We start from the raw sequence: 20149 nt of genomic DNA on the forward strand, positions 1-20149 counted from the left end.
TAACTCATATCAGCTCTGATATCTACCCACAAACTTTACCATGCTCACTCACCAAGCGAGTTTGTTTGTCTGCTCGTTCCCAACGAACCAACTTGCACATTTAAACATTCTATTCTCCTCTCCACAAGTCTCAAATACCTTTAAAACATTTTTTGGAATTTAAACAAACACAAAACAAACATAAAACAACAAACAAAAACCGACAACAGTTTGATCAAATTCATCACAAGAAATTAAAACAAACTGTGCACCTTGAAAAAATTAACCGACCGGCATTTCCGTAGCATGGCATAGCCGTGAAGACGAGAGTTCAAAAAGTCCTACAAATACCAATGCAGGGTTTCTTCCTGAGATCAAAGGTGGCAGAACCCACACCTTTTACAAAATGATGATGCAACAAGATTCGAGATTTTTGTTTGCTGGTATTGAATGACCTATGGAGCAATTTAGGATCAAACATGAATAAATATTAAACTTTATTACAGGACTAAATTATGGATGCTTGTACGTTAGATTATACATTTTTCATTCTGTAGAAATGAAAATCCTGATGAATTGAAATATTGTGTCACTCGTTTGTGCACACCACATGAGATCATCTGATAGGATGGCATAGGGGTAGAACCTTTAACCGTGTAATCTGGTTTTGATCCTCAGCCAGAATGCAGACTCTTGGATTGGTGCCTCACACAGGAGTGTTGCATCAATGGATGCTCCGTGGATGTTTCGTGCACAATCCGTTTGCTTAGCTCAAAATTACAATATAGGGGACGTGTAGAAAAATCATCAATTTCATTTTTATGTCACAAAAACACGAATTATGCCTCGTGCAAAAAATAATTTGGATTATGAAAGGAAAGAGAAAAGATAAGCAAAAAATTGCCCTCCACTGCAATTGCCTCTCCGCAGGCAGAAATGCCCATTTAAGCGTGTTTCTTCCAACCGCATGTTGTGCTACACAATGACCACAAACAATGTAGTGAAGAAATAGCCAAAATAAACAGCAAACAAAGCACTTTGAACAGCCAGAAAGCAATGCTGGGTTTTTATATACAAAATCCAGGCTCATGGAAGAGCGAGGTTACATAAAGGCCAAAAAGGAAACATACTGATTGGGGCCACAGTTGGACAAAAGGTTGAAACAAAACTTAAACACAAGTTTGCTTGTAATTGGAAATTAGCTTAATGGTCTGTAGTTGATCTGTTTTGGCACCCTCCTTGGGGATGGCAGTGGAGTTTGCTGACATGCAGGAATTTGAGAACATGGTCGCTGATGTAAACCCAGACCATCGCTGATGAAGGTGCGAGATTTCAGAGGACTTTCTCTTCATCCTCAGGTGAGAAAGACAAAAATTCCAGTGGATAGTGGACACCAAGGTGTAAGATAGTGTAAGAAAGGAATTTTGATGAGTACATCAGATTTGGGAGCCTTCACCAAATGGAGACATTTTGCTATATATATATATATATATATATATATATATATATATATATATATATATATATATATATATATATATCTACTATACAAATGGCAGTCCTTCTGTCTGTTTGTCTGTCTGTCTGTCTCTTTGTTTGTAACCAATAAACTCCTCGACCAGTGAACCGATCTTGATGAAACTTTACACACATATAGACCTAAAATTCAGCCCCAGGATGCGCTAAGTTGCTTTCCATAAAAATGAAAATATATATATTAAAAAAAAATTCCATTAAAAAAAAGCTTTCGAATAGTGTGCAGCGTATTAATCGTAACAAAAGGCTTTCACACATATAGACCTAACATTCATTTCCAGGATGCGCTGTCTTTCCATAAAAATGAAAAAAATTTTTTTTTTTTTTTTTTAAATTCCATAAAAAAAAAAAAGGCTTTCGAATAGTGTGCCGGCGTATTAATCGTAACAAAAGGCTTCATGGTTAAAAATGCTAGGGTTTTTTGAAACACAAAATGTTCGTATTCGTTGACTTTTTAAACATACACATTCTCCTCCTGTTATAACAGCTTACAAACCTGAAACATTATGCCACTGCGAAAGCAAACAAATTTGAATTCTCGAACTGCACGCGCACGACAACAGCGACAGAGGCGTTCAGAGGTATGCCGTTTCATAATACACGTCTCCCAATTCTTACTTCAAGAACAGTTATAATTTTGACGTTATCAGGATAACAGACGTAAATAATTCAAATACGCTGGGCCAGGCTGGGTTATGCCCGACGTATAAATTAAGTCACAAATGATGACATGAAACCGGCCTCACATTGTTGAAGCATTACGGTTTTTTTTATCTGATGCGGCAATAAATCTTAACATTTTTGAACTCGAGTCTTCTGCATATAAAACATGGCGGGGAAAATATAATATTACAGTGGTGATGAAAAAAAAAATAATGGTGGCAGCCTCTACAATTTCACAATTAACTCTGACATATACTCCTTCAGATTCACCTTCATCCACAGGATTCCCGTGCGAAGCACGGGTATCCCTGCTTGTATGTATATATATATATATATATATATATATATATATATATATATATATATATATATATATATATATATATATATATATATATATATATATATATATATATATATATATATATATATTGTTGCGGATGCGCGCCCGCCGGCGTGTGAACGGCCACATAACTCGAATCGCGGCACGTCGCCCACCGGACGGACAATCCCGTCGTGACCCTCTCGGACTAACGCCGGGAACTAGTCACGGGTGGGCCTTTCGGCCTCACCACGATCGTGCCAATCGGCCCCCCGCGTGGGATAGGGTTGCTCGCCAAATTCGACCTACCTAAGTACCCACACGGAGGGTAGACCGGGCGATCGCACCTCGCCGCAGGTCGACTTCGGACACGGGCCACTTTAAGCGACCCGTTCCGTACTATCGGGATAACCGAGCGGTGTTATCGTCAACCTGGACGGTACGATTAATTATCGGGCGTTTTAGCCCACGACCAACCCTTTACGTGAAGTAAGATGGAGATTCAATTAGAGAAAAGACGAAGTGAAACGGGAGAAACAGTTCAACATAGAGCACATTTATTTCGCGATGGCACACGGATAGCACACATATACAATTATACACCAAAAGCAAATGTAAAAGAAGAAGAAACACACAATAATGCACAAAAAGCAAATGTAAAAGCAAAACACAATGCAGATCTACCACCGACTACCGAGCACACGGCAACACTTATACAGTTTTACTTCACAGACGGCGCCGACAACACATATACTCCAAGCAAAAGAAAAAGGGACCACCCTCCACGATGAGGGGGGCAGACGGGCCTGGGGCCGAGACCGCGTCGAGCCTACCCGTCTGGTGATGAGCCGCAAAATGGCGGTGGCGCCCCGACTCCGCGGGCCTTGCAGACAGTGTCTGGAATCGGGTGGGAACGGGGCCCCCTTCTCGCACTATCTCAGCGCGGGGGGAAACAGGAGGGGGTTGTTGATGCTCGGGGGGGATGAGGATATCTCGCTGGTTCGGGTCCCGCGACGAGCGTCTCCACCGCGACCTCGGTCGCGTTATCGGCCTCCCCTCTCCGCAGCTCCCCGACTCTGACACGAGCACCCCCTCGACTGCCGCCGCCGCCACCTCTCCAATTCTCCCACTCTCCACAGCTCCGTCCAACTGCTTTCTCCGACTCTTCTCTTCACTGACTTCCCAACTCAACTCCACTGGCGGCGAGCGAACGCGGCTCTTTATAGCCGCCGGGGCCTCGCTCCTTCACCTTCGACCCTTTACCTCTGGCTGGCTCCCCATTGGACAGAGGAAAAGTGGGCGTGAATGCTTTTTGATCCATGAATCTGCATATAGCGATATTACTCCGACGCACCTGGAGGCGGGGCCAAATCGCCCCATGCTCGCTGATAGGACGGAACAGAAGTGGGCGTGAGTCGTTTTTGATCCGATTTCTTCGGAAAGGCTGGTATTTCTGCACCCGCTGCTCGGTGCGCGCCCTGCACGAGTCCAGTATCGGTGCCCACAAGCGGCGCGGGAATGACGGTGATGCGATGGTTGCGAGAGCGAGATGTGACGGCAAGGGTCGTGGCTGTTGGCGTTGTTGTTGTCGTGAAGCGGCGTTGCGGCTGGTGGTTGTTGTGTGATGGCTGTTGAGACGTGGTTGGTGGTGGTAGTAATGGTAGTAATGGCGGCTGGTCCAAAATAAAGATAGTAAAAGAAAAACGGCTATCTAGAGGGGTCGCAGCCCGAATGAATGACATTTATTCCCTCTAAACAATGGGTTTGGGCCTAACTACACATATACTTACAGAGATATCTCACCTAAGGGACCTGAATGGTGGTTTGCGAATTTCGTCAACCACAACACTACCCCCTCCCCTTTTTACAGACTCGTCCCGAGTCGTCAAATTTTCGTGTGCCATCATGTGTAGTTTTCCCCTAGTACATTTTACCTACGGATCCCTGAGTGCGACATTCATGGTATTCGTGTCCCCAAAATAAATAACCTGAGGGCTGAGTAACTACCTAAACAAACTCACTCATACGGACGACTTAAATAAAATTGCCGGCGCTAAGACAGACATGCCGGGGGCGCACTCATATGTACAGTACATCTTAACCTTAACTTACAAATTTTACACTAAACCATGGCCCAGGATCAATGGACTCTGCAAAAAGAAAGCAGTTAGCAGGGAGCCAGGCTGCTCGCATGCAGTCTCTGGCTCAAACAATGCAGGTGACAGGGAACGTGGCCGGCTGCTCACACGCAGTCCAAGGCCTTCCCTTTTGAACTGAATGCAGTGAACCACAACGGTGCATGGGCTGCACAAATGCAGTCTCCGTGCCAGCTCAAGTGGCACACGCAATGAACACAACGAATGGATGGATGAATGGATGGACGCAAACACGGTGCACGGGCCGCCACTGCAGGCCCGTGTTGTAGCTGCCAACAGGGCAGTTCTCGCAGCTTGCAAACTGTTGCTTTCTGATCCTGGCGCACATGGAAATGAACAGGGGGGCAAGCAAAAATTGAACGGGGCTGGTGAACAGGGGCAGTGGGCATGGCATGGCATGGCAAAGGCAGCAGGCAAACACAGCCTGCAGAACCAGGCCGTTGCAGGCAAACACAGCCGGCAGATGAACTGGCCGGCACAGGCCTTGCAGAAAACAGCTGCAGACGATCCGGCCGGCACAGGCCTTGCAGCACAGCAGCTGCAGACAATCCGACCGGCACAGGCCTTGCAGCACAGCAGCTGCAGACGATTCAGCCGGCACAGGCCTTGCAGCAAAACAACAGCTGCCGATGAAGTGGGCCGGCCTTTGCCTTGCAGCAACGCAGCCAGCAGATGAAGCTGGCCAGTCTTTGCCGTTCAGTGGAGGTTGGTGGAGGGAGTGCAGTGGTGCTGGCCACTCGGAAGGCGGGCTCGGACCTACCCTACGGTCTCCCTCCCAACCTATCGCCTTTGCCTGTCACTGTCTATACCCACTCCCTTAATTTGTCAAACCCCAATTTTTTTTTTTTTTTTTTTTTTACTTCCCCACTATAAATCGTCCCCTAACCCCCTGTACTCTCCTTGTTCGGCTAACCTATCCTGTCACCTAGCCTACTCCCAACCCCTACGTTCCCTTCCCGGAGGGGAATAAGGGAGAGCTAACGTCCTGTGTCGAGGCCCAACGAAGCCTCAGGATGGCCTCCCCAGAGTTCAGCGATCTTAACACCAAGTGGGTCCAGCGGCCCACAACGAGAGCGAGGGGATGGATGGTGCGGAGGGGTACACTTCCTAATCTACCCTAACCATTAACCTGTTAAACTACCCCGCGGCTTTCAACAAGCGCCTCGCGCTTAAGCTATTGGTTCTAACAACCCAGATTCCCGTCGCCTGTGTTGGTGTCCTCACAATTTCGGGCCTCGCCCCCCAATTTTCTCTCCGTGCCCTCACACGGTCTCATGGCTGGGACACGTGGCTCCCTTTGGCAGGCACGACCCTCTGCCGAATCTCCCGCTATGGCACCCCCGGGCACTACACTGCCTCCGAGCCTACCAGCTCCCTAACACCGGGGAGTGCCCCCCATGGCACCTCCCCTGAAACGCACACGTGGCAGGCTGGCTTCCCAGGCCCCTTTCCGAGGGTCACCCGTGCCCACAACACTGCCCATGCGGCTAATGGCGCCCCGGGCCCCCGCACCAAGCAGGCGCACCCGTGCCCACTACGCTATCCCGGCCCCCCATGGGCCCTTGGCCTACTACGGCCGACTAGCCTGGTGCCCGGGGTACCCACTCAGCGATACTCACTTTTCGCAGCCACGCTCCCAGCCCGTCAACAGGGCTCCTGCACCCTTCAAAATGGGTTTCGAGCCTACATTCACACCAACAACAAAACGACCTCCATTTTTCAATTTAACTAACCCCCTAACTCACTCTACACTGACCCCGGGGTCCCTTGGGCGGGAGTCACTCCTCCCCCCAATCACTCATCGCACCATGCAGTCCCCATTCGCTCCATACACACAGACCCGCTGGCCTCACTCACTCACCAAGCACATGCTTCCACTTCACTCACCAACTCTTCAACACTGAACTCTGCCATCCTTCTAACTACCTCCCCTAACTAACTCGTGCTCCCACGTCGTCCCTTAAACTACAGCACGTTCCTTTTAACACTACGTAGCTAAGCTACGTCCCCACTACACATTCACTGTCTGTCACTGTTCTCAAATGTCCCAAAAATTATTTACCCAACCTAAATCTCGCTATCATCCCTCTAACTAATCCATTCCACGGGCCCCATGAGGACTTACCCCTGCCCCATGGAGCCGGTCTAGCTAAGCTAACCCTTCCCCCTAACTAGTTTCCATCCTGTGCCCTGGTCAAGGGGATCATCCACCCCTTGCCCAGGAATCTTGTTCACCCGAAAGCGAGGCTTGCTGTTTTTTTTTTTTTTTTGTTTTTTTTTTGCATGCGCAGCACCAGCGCGGCAACTCACAGCTCGCGCACTTTGCACCTGCCCCTGACGTCATGCAGCTGCACGTGTACCTCGTCCCTCCTTGGACGGTACCATACGGCAGGGATACCCCTCCTGCCGGATTCCAACCCCGCGTGCAGCCATGACGTCACCGTGCGCATAAAAAAAACACAAGCCCCACGTCTCGAGGGGTTCCCCATGCGAACACATGTGCTTTGCCCGTTGGAGCTTAACACACACGATCGCATGGAGAACCCGTCCGGTCCAAATCCGTAATCCTGCCTAAACTTTGTCCGTCCGCGGGATCGGCAAATCCACCGCGTGCGTATCCGGACCGGGCTTCACTCTCGCAAGCGAGCACGTGGGGGCCTCGTGCGTTGCACAGCACGGACCTCGTGCTCACTGCTGGGTGAACCCAGCACGGTCCCCGAAACAACTACAGCCGCTACTCGGCTTTCTTTCCTCACATGTCGCCGTCGTCGCCATTCGACACACGCACTCCCGCGTGTTACGACGCTCACACTCCACTCCATTGAACTTACACTGGGAGACGCGGCTGCATGCTCACACATGCCCACCGACATCTCCCTTACATACCGCTCTCTCACACACACGGTCTCCCTTGCACTCGGCCGTTCACTCACGCATGCCATCTCCCTCGCACACGTGGCTCCACTCACTCGCGGCCTTTCACTCACTCGTGCCATTTCCCTCACACAAACCATACTACTCACACACGCGGGGGCACTCATCCGCGGTGCCTCACTCATACACCGTGCCTCACTCCCACACGCGGGGGCACTCATCCGCGGTGCCTCACTCACACACGCGGGGGAACTCGCCCGCGGTGTTTCATGCACACACGGCGCGCTGGGAAGCATGCCCTCCGGCACACTTGCCACCACACCACTCACACACAGGGTCGCTTCCACACACGGGGACGCACTCACACCTTGCACCACACACACAGGAACAACCACACTGGGGATTCGTGTCCCCACAAGGGTCTCCGGGGCCTCTATACCCCCCAAGCTCTCCGTGCACCTGTCCACAGCACTCCTCCCCTCGACCTCGCAAAGCACGACCAAACCCACCTGGTCGTGACTCGCCTCAAGGGGGCATACTCGCTCCCCTCGTTCCTGGAGAAGGCCATCCAGCTGCTCGCACTGGGCCTCCACCCAGTCAGCCAGCTCCCCCTCATGGTCCTCCACTACCTCTGTGTGTGTGTGTGCGTCACTGACCTTGTCCAATTCACCCTCTATCTCCCGTGTCTCTATACATTTTATTCTTTCTGTCGTCTCCTCGTGTCTATTGGTCTCTGCTTCTTTCTGGCGTCTTTCCCTTATCTTTATGTAGGTCAACCTTGCTTTCTCCTTAAGTCGCTCCCGTCCTTCCCTGTTTTTCACTCCTTGCTCTTTCACGATCTCCGCGTACCTCCTCCTTGCTTTCAGTCTTAATTGTTCTTTTCTCTCCCTCGCAATTCCTTTCACCTCGTCTCTTGTCTCCCGTGTCTCTATACATTTTCTCTCCTTGTTCCTTATTTCTGTCTCTTCCTGGTTCCTTTTTCCTTCCCATCTGAATCGTTCTTTCTCTCTGAGCCCCATTAGCTGTTCGTTCTCCCTCCGGAGCTCCTCAATCTCCATTGACTCCAGTCTCGCTCTCCGTTTTAGTTGTTCAATTTCACACTCATATAGTTGTTGTTTTCTCTCCCACTGTTCCTCCTGCTCTTTGTTTTCCAATCTCATTGTTTCTTTCAATTGGCTCATTTCCTTCCTGTGTTTCATTCGCTGTTCTCTCACTACTCTTCCTCGTTTCCTCTCCTGTCCTTCCTTCTCCAGTTTCATGGTTTTCTTCATTTGGTTAATCTCCTTTTTGTGTTTCATTTGCTGCTGTCTCATTACTCTTCCTCATTTCCTCTCCTGTCTTTCCTTATCCAGTTTCATGGTTTTCTTCATTTGGTTCATCTCCATTTTGTGTTTCATTCGCTGTTCTTTGTCTATCTCCTCGTACTCCAGCCTCAGCTTTTCTTTCAATTGGTCAACCTCAGATTCATGTTCTTTTTGTTTTCTATTCCATTGTTCCTCTCGTTCTTCCCTCTCCAATCTCCTTGTGTCCTTCAATCTCCTGATTTCTCCTTCCTGCTTCATTCCTTGCTCCTTCAACTTCTCCTCGTATTTCAACCTATTTTTTTCCTTTTGTCGTTCAGTTTCAAATTCATACTCTTTCAGTTTTTTATTCCACTGTCTTCCTTGTTCCTCATTCTGCAATCTCGTTATTTCTTTCAGTTGGCTGACTTCCTTCTCCTGTCTGATTCGTTCTTCCATCATTACTCTTTTTTGCATCTCATTCTGCAATCTCGTGGTTTCCTTCAGTTGGCTGATTTCCTTCTCCTGTCTCATTCCTTGTTCTTTCAGTACTCTTTCTTGTTCCTCATTCTTTAATCTGGCCTTCGCTTCCAGCTGTTCGATCTGTACAGTGTGGTTCCTTAACGTTTCATTCTCTGTCCTCTTCCTTTCCTCTTTTAACATCCTCAGTTCGTCTTGTAATCCTCTTTCTTTGTTTTCGTGTTTCAGTATCTCATAAGTTTTTGTTTCCAATTCCTTTCTCAATTTGCATGCTTCTTCACTCATTTCATCTCTTCTTTCCACCGCTTCCCTCCTCAATTCGTCCCTTTTTTTACTGTATTCATTTAGTTTTTTCTGCCATTCCTTTCCCATTCTAATCTCCCCTTCCAGGATTTCTCTTTTAAACTGGCTTGCCCTTACCTCTCGCTTCAGTAGTTCCAATTCTCCATCTTGTTCGCGTTTTTCCTTTTCGAGCTTTGTTTTCCTTTCTCCTTCCTCCCTCAATTCTCCCTGCAGTTCTTCGAACTGTTCTGACTTTTCCAGCAATTCCTCCGCCCTTTCCTCGAGCTGTCTCTCTCCTCTTTTTATCTTCCATTCTAGGCTTTCTCTTTCCTGATTGCCTGTTCTTATCTCTTCCTTCAATTGTTCCAACTCCCCATCGTGTTCACATTTTTTCTCTTCCAACTGTATTTCCCTCACTCTCCCCTCCAGTTCTTTGAACCGCCTTGCTTGCTCCAATAATTTTTCCATTAATTGTTTTACTTCCAAGTCGTGCTCCTTTTGTTTCTTTTCGAGCTCGGTTTTCCATTCTTCCTCCCATTGTTTCCTCTCCTGGGAGATACCAATCTGCTGTTCCTCTATTCTTTTGTTCAGTTTGCTCTTCGCATATTCCAACTGACGGGTATAAAACACTACCAAATTCTTTTTCCCACGTAATTTGTCGACTCTATTGGCCAAGTCATGTTTTTGCCACCGAATTCGTTCCAGTAAATCGTCCAATCGCTGTGTCCCCCCGTACACGTAATTTTTCTGAAGCGCGTCTGCGTGCCGTTGTGACTCGTCCACTCCACGTTGCACCTCCTCGATATATTCTTCATAATGCTTCACCTTTTCCAAGACATCCCCCAATTGTGCCTGAAGCCTGCCAATGCTCGCATAGTCATCCTGCCACGCCTGCCATGGCACATGCCGTGACCACGTGCCTTGAACCGGTGACTGGGAGCTCATGCCTCGTGCTATGCCATAAATATCAGTCCGCTCCGTGCTGCCATTGTGCGACTCCGTTTGCCGGCAAAGTTCGTGCTCAAGCCGCTCCCACTGACCACAGTTAGTGGTGGGGTTATAATTATAAAAAGAACCGACCTGGGCCATGGATCCTACATGACGACACATACCTAATACCCCCGGCTCCCGCTCGCCTTGAGACGCCATCTTATTTCTCGTAAAGGGTTAATTTGAATCGCTCGTAATTTGGACGGAATCGGGGGTCGCTCCTCTCACCCCTGGACCGATTCCCGTGAATTTAGCTGGAGACAGGAGAGCCCGTTTTCCCGTTCTCCGATACCAGTGCCGCGAGGAGGGCGATGAGTTTATATCGCACGACCTGACACCAGTGTTGCGGATTCGCGCCCGCCAGCGTGCGAACGGCCACGTAAATCGAATCGCGGCACGTCGCCCACCGGACGGACAATCCCGTCGTGACCCTCTCGGACTAACGCCGGGAACTAGTCACGGCTGGGCCTTTCGGCCTCACCACGATCGTGCCAATCGGCCCCCCGCGTGGGATAGGGTTGCTCGCCAAATTCGACCTACCTAAGTACCCACACGGAGGGTAGACCGGGCGATCGCACCTCGCCGCAGGTCGACTTCGGACACGGGCCACTTTAAGCGACCCGTTCCGTACTATCGGGATAACCGAGCGGTGTTATCGTCAACCTGGACGGTTCGATTAATTATCGGGCGTTTTAGCCCACGACCAACCCTTTACGTGAAGTAAGATGGAGATTCAATTAGAGAAAAGACGAAGCGAAACGGGAGAAACAGTTCAACATAGAGCACATTTATTTCGCGATGGCACACGGATAGCACACATATACAATTATACACCAAAAGCAAATGTAAAAGAAGAAGAAACACAAAATAATGCACAAAAAGCAAATGTAAAAGCAAAACACAATGCAGATCTACCACCGACTACCGAGCACACGGCAACACTTATACAGTTTTACTTCACAGACGGCGCCGACAACACATATACTCCAAGCAAAAGAAAAAGGGACCACCCTCCACGATGAGGGGGGAGCAGACGGGCCTGGGGCCGAGACCGCGTCGAGCCTACCCGTCTGGTGATGAGCCGCAAAATGGCGGTGGCGCCCCGACTCCGCGGGCCTCGCGGACAGTGTCTGGAATGGGGTGGGAACGGGGCCCCCTTCTCGCACTATCTCAGCGCGGGGGGAAACAGGAGGGGGTTGTTGATGTTCGGGGGGGATGAGGATATCTCGCTGGTTCGGGTCCCGCGACGAGCGTCTCCACCGCGACCTCGGTCGCGTTATCGGCCTCCCCTCTCCGCAGCTCCCCGACTCTGACACGAGCGCCCCCTCGACAGCCGCCGCCGCCACCTCTCCAACTCTCCCACTCTCCACAGCTCCGTCCAACTGCTTTCTCCGACTCTTCTCTTCACTGACTTCCCAACTCAACTCCACTGGCGGCGAGCGAACGCGGCTCTTTATAGCCCCCGGGGCCTCGCTCCTTCACCTTCGACCCTTTACCTCTGGCTGGCTCCCCATTGGACAGAGGAAAAGTGGGCATGAATGCTTTTTGATCCATGAATCTGCATATAGCGATATTACTCCGACGCACCTGGAGGCGGGGCCAAATCGCCCCATGCTCGCTGATAGGACGGAACAGAAGTGGGCGTGAGTCGTTTTTGATCCGATTTCTTCGGAAAGGCTGGTGTTTCTGCACCCGCTGCTCGGTGCGCGCCCTGCACGAGTCCAGTATCGGTGCCCACAAGCGGCGCGGGAATGACGGTGATGCGATGGTTGCGAGAGCGAGATGTGACGGCAAGGGTCGTGGCTGTTGGCGTTGTTGTTGTCGTGAAGCGGCGTTGCGGCTGGTGGTTGTTGTGTGATGGATGTTGAGACGTGGTTGGTGGTGGTAGTAATGGTAGTAATGGCGGCTGGTCCAAAATAAAGATAGTAAAAGAAAAACGGCTATCTAGAGGGGTCGCAGCCCGAATGAATGACATTTATTCCCTCTAAACAATGGGTTTGGGCCTAACTACACATATACTTACAGAGATATCTCACCTAAGGGACCTGAATGGTGGTTTGCGAATTTCGTCAACCACAACACTACCCCCTCCCCTTTTTACAGACTCGTCCCGAGTCGTCAAATTTTCGTGTGCCATCATGTGTAGTTTTCCCCTAGTACATTTTACCTACGGATCCCTGAGTGTGACATTCATGGTATTCGTGTCCCCAAAATAAATAACCTGAAGGCTGAGTAACTACCTAAACAAACTCACTCATACGGACGACTTAAATAAAATTGCCGGCGCTAAGACAGACATGCCGGGGGCGCACTCATATGTACAGTACATCTTAACCTTAACTTACAAATTTTACACTAAACCATGGCCCAGGATCAATGGACTCTGCAAAAAGAAAGCAGTTAGCAGGGAGCCAGGCTGCTCGCATGCAGTCTCTGGCTCAAACAATGCAGGTGACAGGGAACGTGGCCGGCTGCTCACACGCAGTCCAAGGCCTTCCCTTTTGAACTGAATGCAGTGAACCACAACGGTGCATGGGCTGCACAAACGCAGTCTCTCTTGTTCCTCGTTCCTCTCTTCCTCTCTCTTGTTCCTGCACACTATAAAACGGTGAGCGCAAGGCGAATCCAGAGAGAGTGAGTCGAGTCATCGGTGTGGCAGAGAGTCGAGTCGGGTGGCGAAGTCATCGGTGTGTCATAGAGTTGGGTTCTGGAGTTGGCTGAGAAGAGTTGCGGGAAGAGGCAAAGGAGCTCGGGTCCGAGGCGAGAAGGACGGCAGTCGGCGACGAGGTCGCGGTGTGGGATCGCTCGTCATGGGACCCAAGCCAGCCAGCCATTCTCCTCCCCCAGGGCATCAACATTTCCCCCTTTCCCCCGCGCTGAGATAGTGCAAAAAGGGGGCCCCGTTCCCACCCCACTCCAAACGTCGTGCCAACGAAACCCGCCAAGGAGCAGGGAGTCGGGGCACAGCCATGCGGCCACATCTGCGGCTTGTCCACCAACACGTCACGAGGACGTGGGTAGGACCCCCCCCCCCCGGTCTCGCGGGCCTGGCCGCTCCTTCAGGTCACGCGCGCATATTGCCCAACAGGCTCGTCTGCCCCCTTGTCTATGAGGGTGGCTTCTTTCCTTTGCTTTTGAGTAAATGTGTGTTGGCGCCGTCTGTAAAGTAGAACTGTACAAGTGTTGCCCTGTGTGCGCGTAGTCGGTAGTAACTCTGCGTCGTCGTTGCTTTTGTTTTGATTGCTATATGTGCATTTTGACTGTTTGGCTGTATATGTGTACTTTCCATGTGCCGGGAAATAAATGTGCTTTGTGTGAACTGTTTTCCCGTTTCGCTTCGTCTTTTCTTTATTGACCCTCCATCCTGCTTCACGTAAAGGGTTCGTAGTGGGTGCAAAACGCCCGGTAAATAATCTGAACCGTCGAGGCCGACGATAACACCGCTCGGTTATCACTGTAGCACGGAACGGACCACTTCAGCAGTTCATGTCCGGAGTCGGCCTGTGGCGTGGTACGACCGCCCGGTCGACCATCCGCGCAGGTACTTAGGTGGATCGAATTTGGCGAGCAGCCCTATCCTGCGCGGGTGGGCAATTGGCACGGTCGTGGTGGGGTTAAACCCCCACCCGTGACTAGCTCCGGGCGTTGTTCCGAGAGGGTCATGACTGAATTGTCCGTCCGGTGGGCGACGCGGTCGCAATTCGAATGACGTGGCCGTCCGCACGCCGGTGGGCGCGAATTCGCAACACTGGTGTCCGGGAGTGGGATTCAAATCCCTCCCGCCTCCAAGCTAAATTCACGGGGAATCGGTTCAGGGGTGAGAGGAGCGACCCCCGATTCCCTCCAAATTACGAGCAGGCCAAATTAATCCGTTACGAGAAATAAGATGGAGTCTCAAGGCGAGCGGGAGCCGGGAGTATTAGAAATGTATATGTGTAGTAATGTGGGATCCATGGCCCAGGATGGAGACCCCGAGCAGGAAATGTTGGTGATGCAGGAACAATTCCCCCCCCTACCAAACTCAGAGCCCCAAATGGGTGCGGCAGAGGCCGCGGGGTATGACACCCCCCCCCCTCCCCACCTCCGTCAAATCCCCTCCCCGGCTCCCAGCGAAACCGAGACCGATGGTGGCGGATCGGTCCTGCTTTCGCCATTAGTCATCACGCAAATGATGGAAATGATCACACAAGCAATGAGGGGGGAGATGCAACAAATGGGAAGCAAAATAGATGGAATAAACAAACAAATGGAAACAAACACAAACGAAATGAAAAACGAAATAAAAGGAATAAACAAGAAAATGGAGACAAGCACGAACGAAATGAAAGTAAATGCGCAACAAGTGAAGGAAGAAATGAGAGAGATGCGGGGTGAGACGCAGAACATGGGCCGAAGCCTGAAGGCGGGCATGAAGGCAATAGCAGTGGAGCTCAAAATGGCAACGCCACATGTGGGAGCGAACGAGCTGGGAGGGGGTGCAATGGTTGTCAGGCCCGCAATGGAGGTGGTGAGGGCAAAATAATTCGGGGGACGTGTTGGGCGAGAAGCGTGACGGTGACACAGAGGGAAAAATTAAAAAGGGTGAGCGAAAGTGCGAGACGAGACACGAGGTGACGACAAAGGAAATAAAAATCGTGGAGACAAGGGATAAAAGGGAAGAGACAGAAATAACAGAGACACGGGAGGTAGAAACGGTAAAGGAGAGATTACACGATGAAGACGGGGTTAGTGACGAGCACACACACACAGAGTTAGTGGAGGACGAGGAGGGGGAGCTGGCGGACTGGTTAGAGACCTGGTGCGGGCAGCTGGATGGCCTCCTCCAGGAACGAGGGGAGGGAGTATGCCCCCTTGAAGCGGTTTATGACCAGGTGGGTTCGGTCGTGCCAAGCGGAGTTGAGGGGAGGGGTGCTGCGAACGGGTGCACGCCGAGCTTGGGGGGTATAGAGGCCCCGGAACCCATTGTGGGGACACGAATCCCCAGTGTGGTTGTCCCGGTGCGTGTGGGGCAAGGTGTGAGTGCGCCCCCGTGTGTGAGTGGTGTGGTGGCAAGTGTGCCGAAGGGCGTGCTTCCCAGCACGCCGTGTGTGGATGAGGCACCGCGTGTGAGTGTCACCGCGTGTGCGAGTGTGAGAGGGACCGTGTGTGTGAGAGAGCAGTATGTGAGGGAGATGACAGTGGGCATGCGTGAACATGCAGCCGCGTCTCCCGGTGCGAGTGTGATGGAATGGAGAGTGAGTGTCGTGACACGCAGGTGTGCGTGGGTTGAATGGAGACGACGACAGCGAAAGAGAGACGAAGGCCGAATAGCGGCCATAGCTATTTCGGGGACTGCGCCGGGTTCACCCAGCGGCGAGCACGCGGTCCGTGCTGTGCAACGCACGAGGCCGCCACGTGCTCGCTTGCGGGAGTGAAGCCCGGTCCGGAAACGAGCGTGGTGAATGTTGCCGATCCTGCGACGGACAAAGTTGAGGCAGGATTTCGGATTTGAACCGGACGGGTTCTCCACACGAGCGTGTGTGTGAAGCTCCAACGGGCAGAGCACATGTGTTCGCGTGGGGAACCCCTCGAGACGTGGGGCTTGTGTTTTTTTTTACGTGCCGGGTGACGTCATGGCTGCATGTATGGTTGGAATCCGGCAGGAGGGTGAATCGCTGCCGGATGGTGCCGTCCAAGAGGGACGAGGGATGCGAACAGCTGCCATGACGTCACGCCACAGGAGTGCGGCTGTGAATTGCCACGCTGGTGCGCAGGTTGCGAGTTGCCGCGCTGGTGCTGCGCGATGGAAAAAAAATAAACCAATGTCACCCGCAGGGTGACCCGTATCTTGCCAAAAGGTGACCACGTGTGACTTCTTGAAGGTCACACTGAGGTGAACAGAGCTGCTATCCACCAGGAGCGACGCCTTGAGGAATATCTGCCTACGAGAGATTCCGATGAGAATCGTTCTACAGAGTAACCATGAAAAATATGCTTTTGCCTCATAACATCACCAAATGACGTCATATTGTCTCAAGCTTGACATATCTAGAAAGCACTCATCGAGGTGTTCAATTTGAGGTACTACACGATATGGTTCCTAAAACTTGAAAATTTGACCTTGGGGTCAAATATGTTTGACCTGAGGGGCTAACCATGAAGGTCAAGGCCAATCACCACCAAAAATTAATCAACTGAGCGCCAGACCATGAACTATATTCCCATGAAGTTTGAAGACGATCCGATCAAAATTACTCAAAAAATAAGGGTTTCGTCGATTCCCCCGATTTGCAACAAAGTGACCTTGACCTTCAAAATTTTATGCGCTGAAAGGGACCTCTATAGGCCTCTCATATGCGAAGTTACAAAAATTTCCAATGATAACTGTGCTCTGCAGAGTGATCGATACGTGATTACAGACCAAAAAAAAAAAAAAACATATGAAGGTCAAGGCCAATCGCCACCAAAAATGAATCAGCTGAGCGCCAGACCATGAACTATATTCACATGAAGTTTGAAGACGATCCGATCAAAAATACTCAAAAAATAAGGGTTTCATCGACTCCCCTGATTTGCGACAAAGTGACCTTGACCTTTGACCTTGACCTTCAAAATTGTATGCGCTGAAAGGGACCTCTATAGGCCTCTGATATGCGAAGTTACAAAAATTTCCAATGATAACTGTGCTCTGCAGAATTTTTTATACGTGATTACAGACAAACAAACAAACAAAAAAATAAAAAATAAAAAAAAACATACAAGCTGACTAACATATCTTGCAAAAACTTTGTTTTGGCAAGATAACAAACAAACAAACAAACAAGCAGTCATAGACTGGTACTTACGAAATCGTCAACTTGACCTCTGACCTTGTCTAATAAAAGCTGTCTCTAGAGAAGGTAGCTACGCAAACCAGAAGTTTCTACGATGATTCTGTACCAAACCATCAAAAATCGAATGTTTTGGATGTTTGACCTCACTGTGACCTTGACCTTTGACCGATTTTGACCAAAATCTAATCAGCGCTAGCCATCACCCTCCTGAATCACGTGGTGTAATTTGACATTGGTAGCTTCTTCCGTTCGAGTTATCGTGCCTACAAACAAACACACAACCACACACACACACAAACAAACACACAAACAAGCAGTCATAGACTGGTACTTAAGAAATCGTCAACTTGACCTCTGACCTTGTCTAATAAAAGCTGTCTCTAGAGAAGGTAGCTACCCAAACCAGAAGTTTCTATGATGATTCTGTACCAAACCATCAAAAATCGAATGTTTTGGATGTTTGACCTCACTGTGACCTTGACATTTGACCGATTTCGTCCAAAATCTAATCAGCACTAGCCATCAGCCTCCTGAATCACGTGGTGTAATTTGACATTGGTAGCTTCTTCCGTTCTCGAGTTATCGTGCCTACAAACAAACAAACAAACAAACATACAAACAGAAACGGAAGGCATCAATATACTTACGAAATCTTTAGGTTTCGTAAGTAATAAAATAGAATAAAAAAAACATACAAGCTGACCAACATATCTTGCAAAAACTTCGTTTTGGCAAGATAACAAACAGAAAGGGGTGAAAACAGTAACCTCCGATCTTCGATGGCCGAGGTTAATAAATCATGGAATAGTTTTGTTGAACAAAATTTAATCTAAATTTTTGGCTCATCAAAGAAGCCACCTTTTGCAGATATAACAGCCGAACACACTCGTGGAATTCTTTCCACAATGGAAATCAAATATTGTTTGGAAAGTTCTTCCCAACACTTGCAGAAGTTCCCATAAATGTGTTGCACTTGTAAGGTTGCTTTGCTTTCACCCTTCTGCCCAGTTCTTCCCAAACCAGCTCGATAGGGTTTAAGTCTGGAGAATGTGCTGGTGCTGACCATACCATGATTTGAAACCTACCGTCTTGTTCTTTTCTTCGAAGGTAGTTCTGACATAGCCTGGAGGTATGTTTTGGGTCGTTATCTTGCTGTAGGATGAACCCCTGACCAACTAGGCATAGACCAGAGGGTATTGCATGGTGCTGCAAAATGCTGTGGTAGCCCTTTTTGGTTCAGGGTGCCAATCACTCTGTGCAAGTCATTGACTCTGGATCTAGCAAAAGAGTCCCAGATCATCACGCTTCTTCCTCTATGTTTGACAGTTGGTGTCACACACTGAGGAACCATCATTTCACCAACTTGACGGCATATAAAAACCCTGCGTGATGAACTGAAGATTTCAAATTTTGATTCAGCGTTCCACAAGACCTTCTTCCAGTTTTCAGTAGTCCACTGGTGGTGCTTCATGGCCCAGGCAAGCCTCTTTTTCTTATTTTCCCATCTTAGCAATGGCTTTCTTACTGCCACTCGACCTGTCAAACCTGCAGCTCGAAGCCTTCTTTTCACAGTTGAAACTGAGACTTCCTTACTTCGACCAGTGTTAAGCTGTGCTTGAAGCTGCTGTCCTGTGTGCCGCCTATCACACAAGCTGTTGACTCAGAAACTTGTCTTCTGATTGTGTTGTGACTTTGGGTTTGCCAGACCTCTTCCTGTCAGTTTTCAAGTGCCTTTTGATGGTGTAGGAAACTGTACTCACTGACACCTTGGCTTCTTTGCAATTTCTCTAAAGGAAAGACCTACACTTTTAAGAGTTATTATGGTCTGTCTGTCTTCCTTTGTTAATTGTCTTTTTCTCACCATTATGATAGCAATATACTACTTCCTGCATTGCAATATTATCCAAATAATGCTTCAGAGGGTGGAGCAACACAGTCTGTTCCAACACTGCTTTTATACAGACAGAGGGTTTGTAACTAATCAACAAAAGTTGGGACATCTGTAGGAATTGTTTGCATCAACTTTCAAGGCTTAATTTCCTTCGATTGCTGCAGAACAGCTGCAGTTGCTAACCCATTACTTGTTCCCTGAAAAGGGCCTTTTTTAACAACTCTGAAATTTACATTATTTTTCAGTTTTTGGTAACCTCAACTTCTTTTTTAACCACTGGCAGTTTACCACTTAGCTTTGTACCATTTCAGGTTATTCACTGGACTTTAACTGCTTAAATTTCAGTAAAAACTGAAAAATGAGGGTGTTCTAAAACTTTTGGCCGGTGGAGTATTTTATTAGAATATAAGACCAGTCCCTTCGGTGATGGAAATACCAATCTTTGCTGTGATCGCTAATCAATAGGGCAAGAAGAAAAAGGATTCGGAGTGCAGGGATAACCAGCGTCGCAAGTTGGCATTTGCAGTTTCACCTCGTGTACCCATGTACCCATAATAAATATAAAAATTATTTCGTCACAAACCTTTCCCGGGATTTCCCTGAATCCATCGTAGTTCGATTTATTAAAATCCATTCATCAGTTCTCAACTTATAACACGACAGACAAACAAACAGACAGGCCTATTAATATATATATATATATATATATATATATATATATATATATATATATATATATATATATATATATATATATATATATATATATATAGTTACGGATTCGCGGTGGGGGGGGGGGTCTGGACGAGTGATGTAAATCACTGTCCGTAACCAGTTTGGGTTTTCGCACCCTGCTCTCGACATCCAAATGTTGAATATTCGGC

At 49.0% G+C, this 20149-nt stretch overlaps 1 protein-coding gene and 1 long non-coding RNA gene across 3 annotated transcripts in view; one reads left to right on the forward strand and one right to left on the reverse strand.

Annotated features, from left to right (window-relative positions):
• Positions 1 to 20149, reverse strand: part of LOC147023868 (forkhead box protein N3-like) — a 171816-nt gene that overhangs the window by 62189 nt on the left and 89478 nt on the right. The window lies entirely within an intron of this gene.
• Positions 1256 to 20149, forward strand: part of LOC147023869 (uncharacterized) — a 31647-nt gene continuing 12753 nt past the window's right edge. The window contains exon 1 of the long non-coding RNA XR_015060409.1: positions 1256 to 1337. This is a non-coding gene — a long non-coding RNA (uncharacterized LOC147023869). The remainder of the gene's footprint in view (positions 1338 to 20149) is intronic.

This window comes from Eptatretus burgeri, chromosome 7 (genome assembly GCF_056783735.1).
Source record: "Eptatretus burgeri isolate ZD-2024b chromosome 7, Ebu_testis_v1, whole genome shotgun sequence".
In the NCBI taxonomy this organism is placed as follows: domain Eukaryota; kingdom Metazoa; phylum Chordata; class Myxini; order Myxiniformes; family Myxinidae; genus Eptatretus; species Eptatretus burgeri.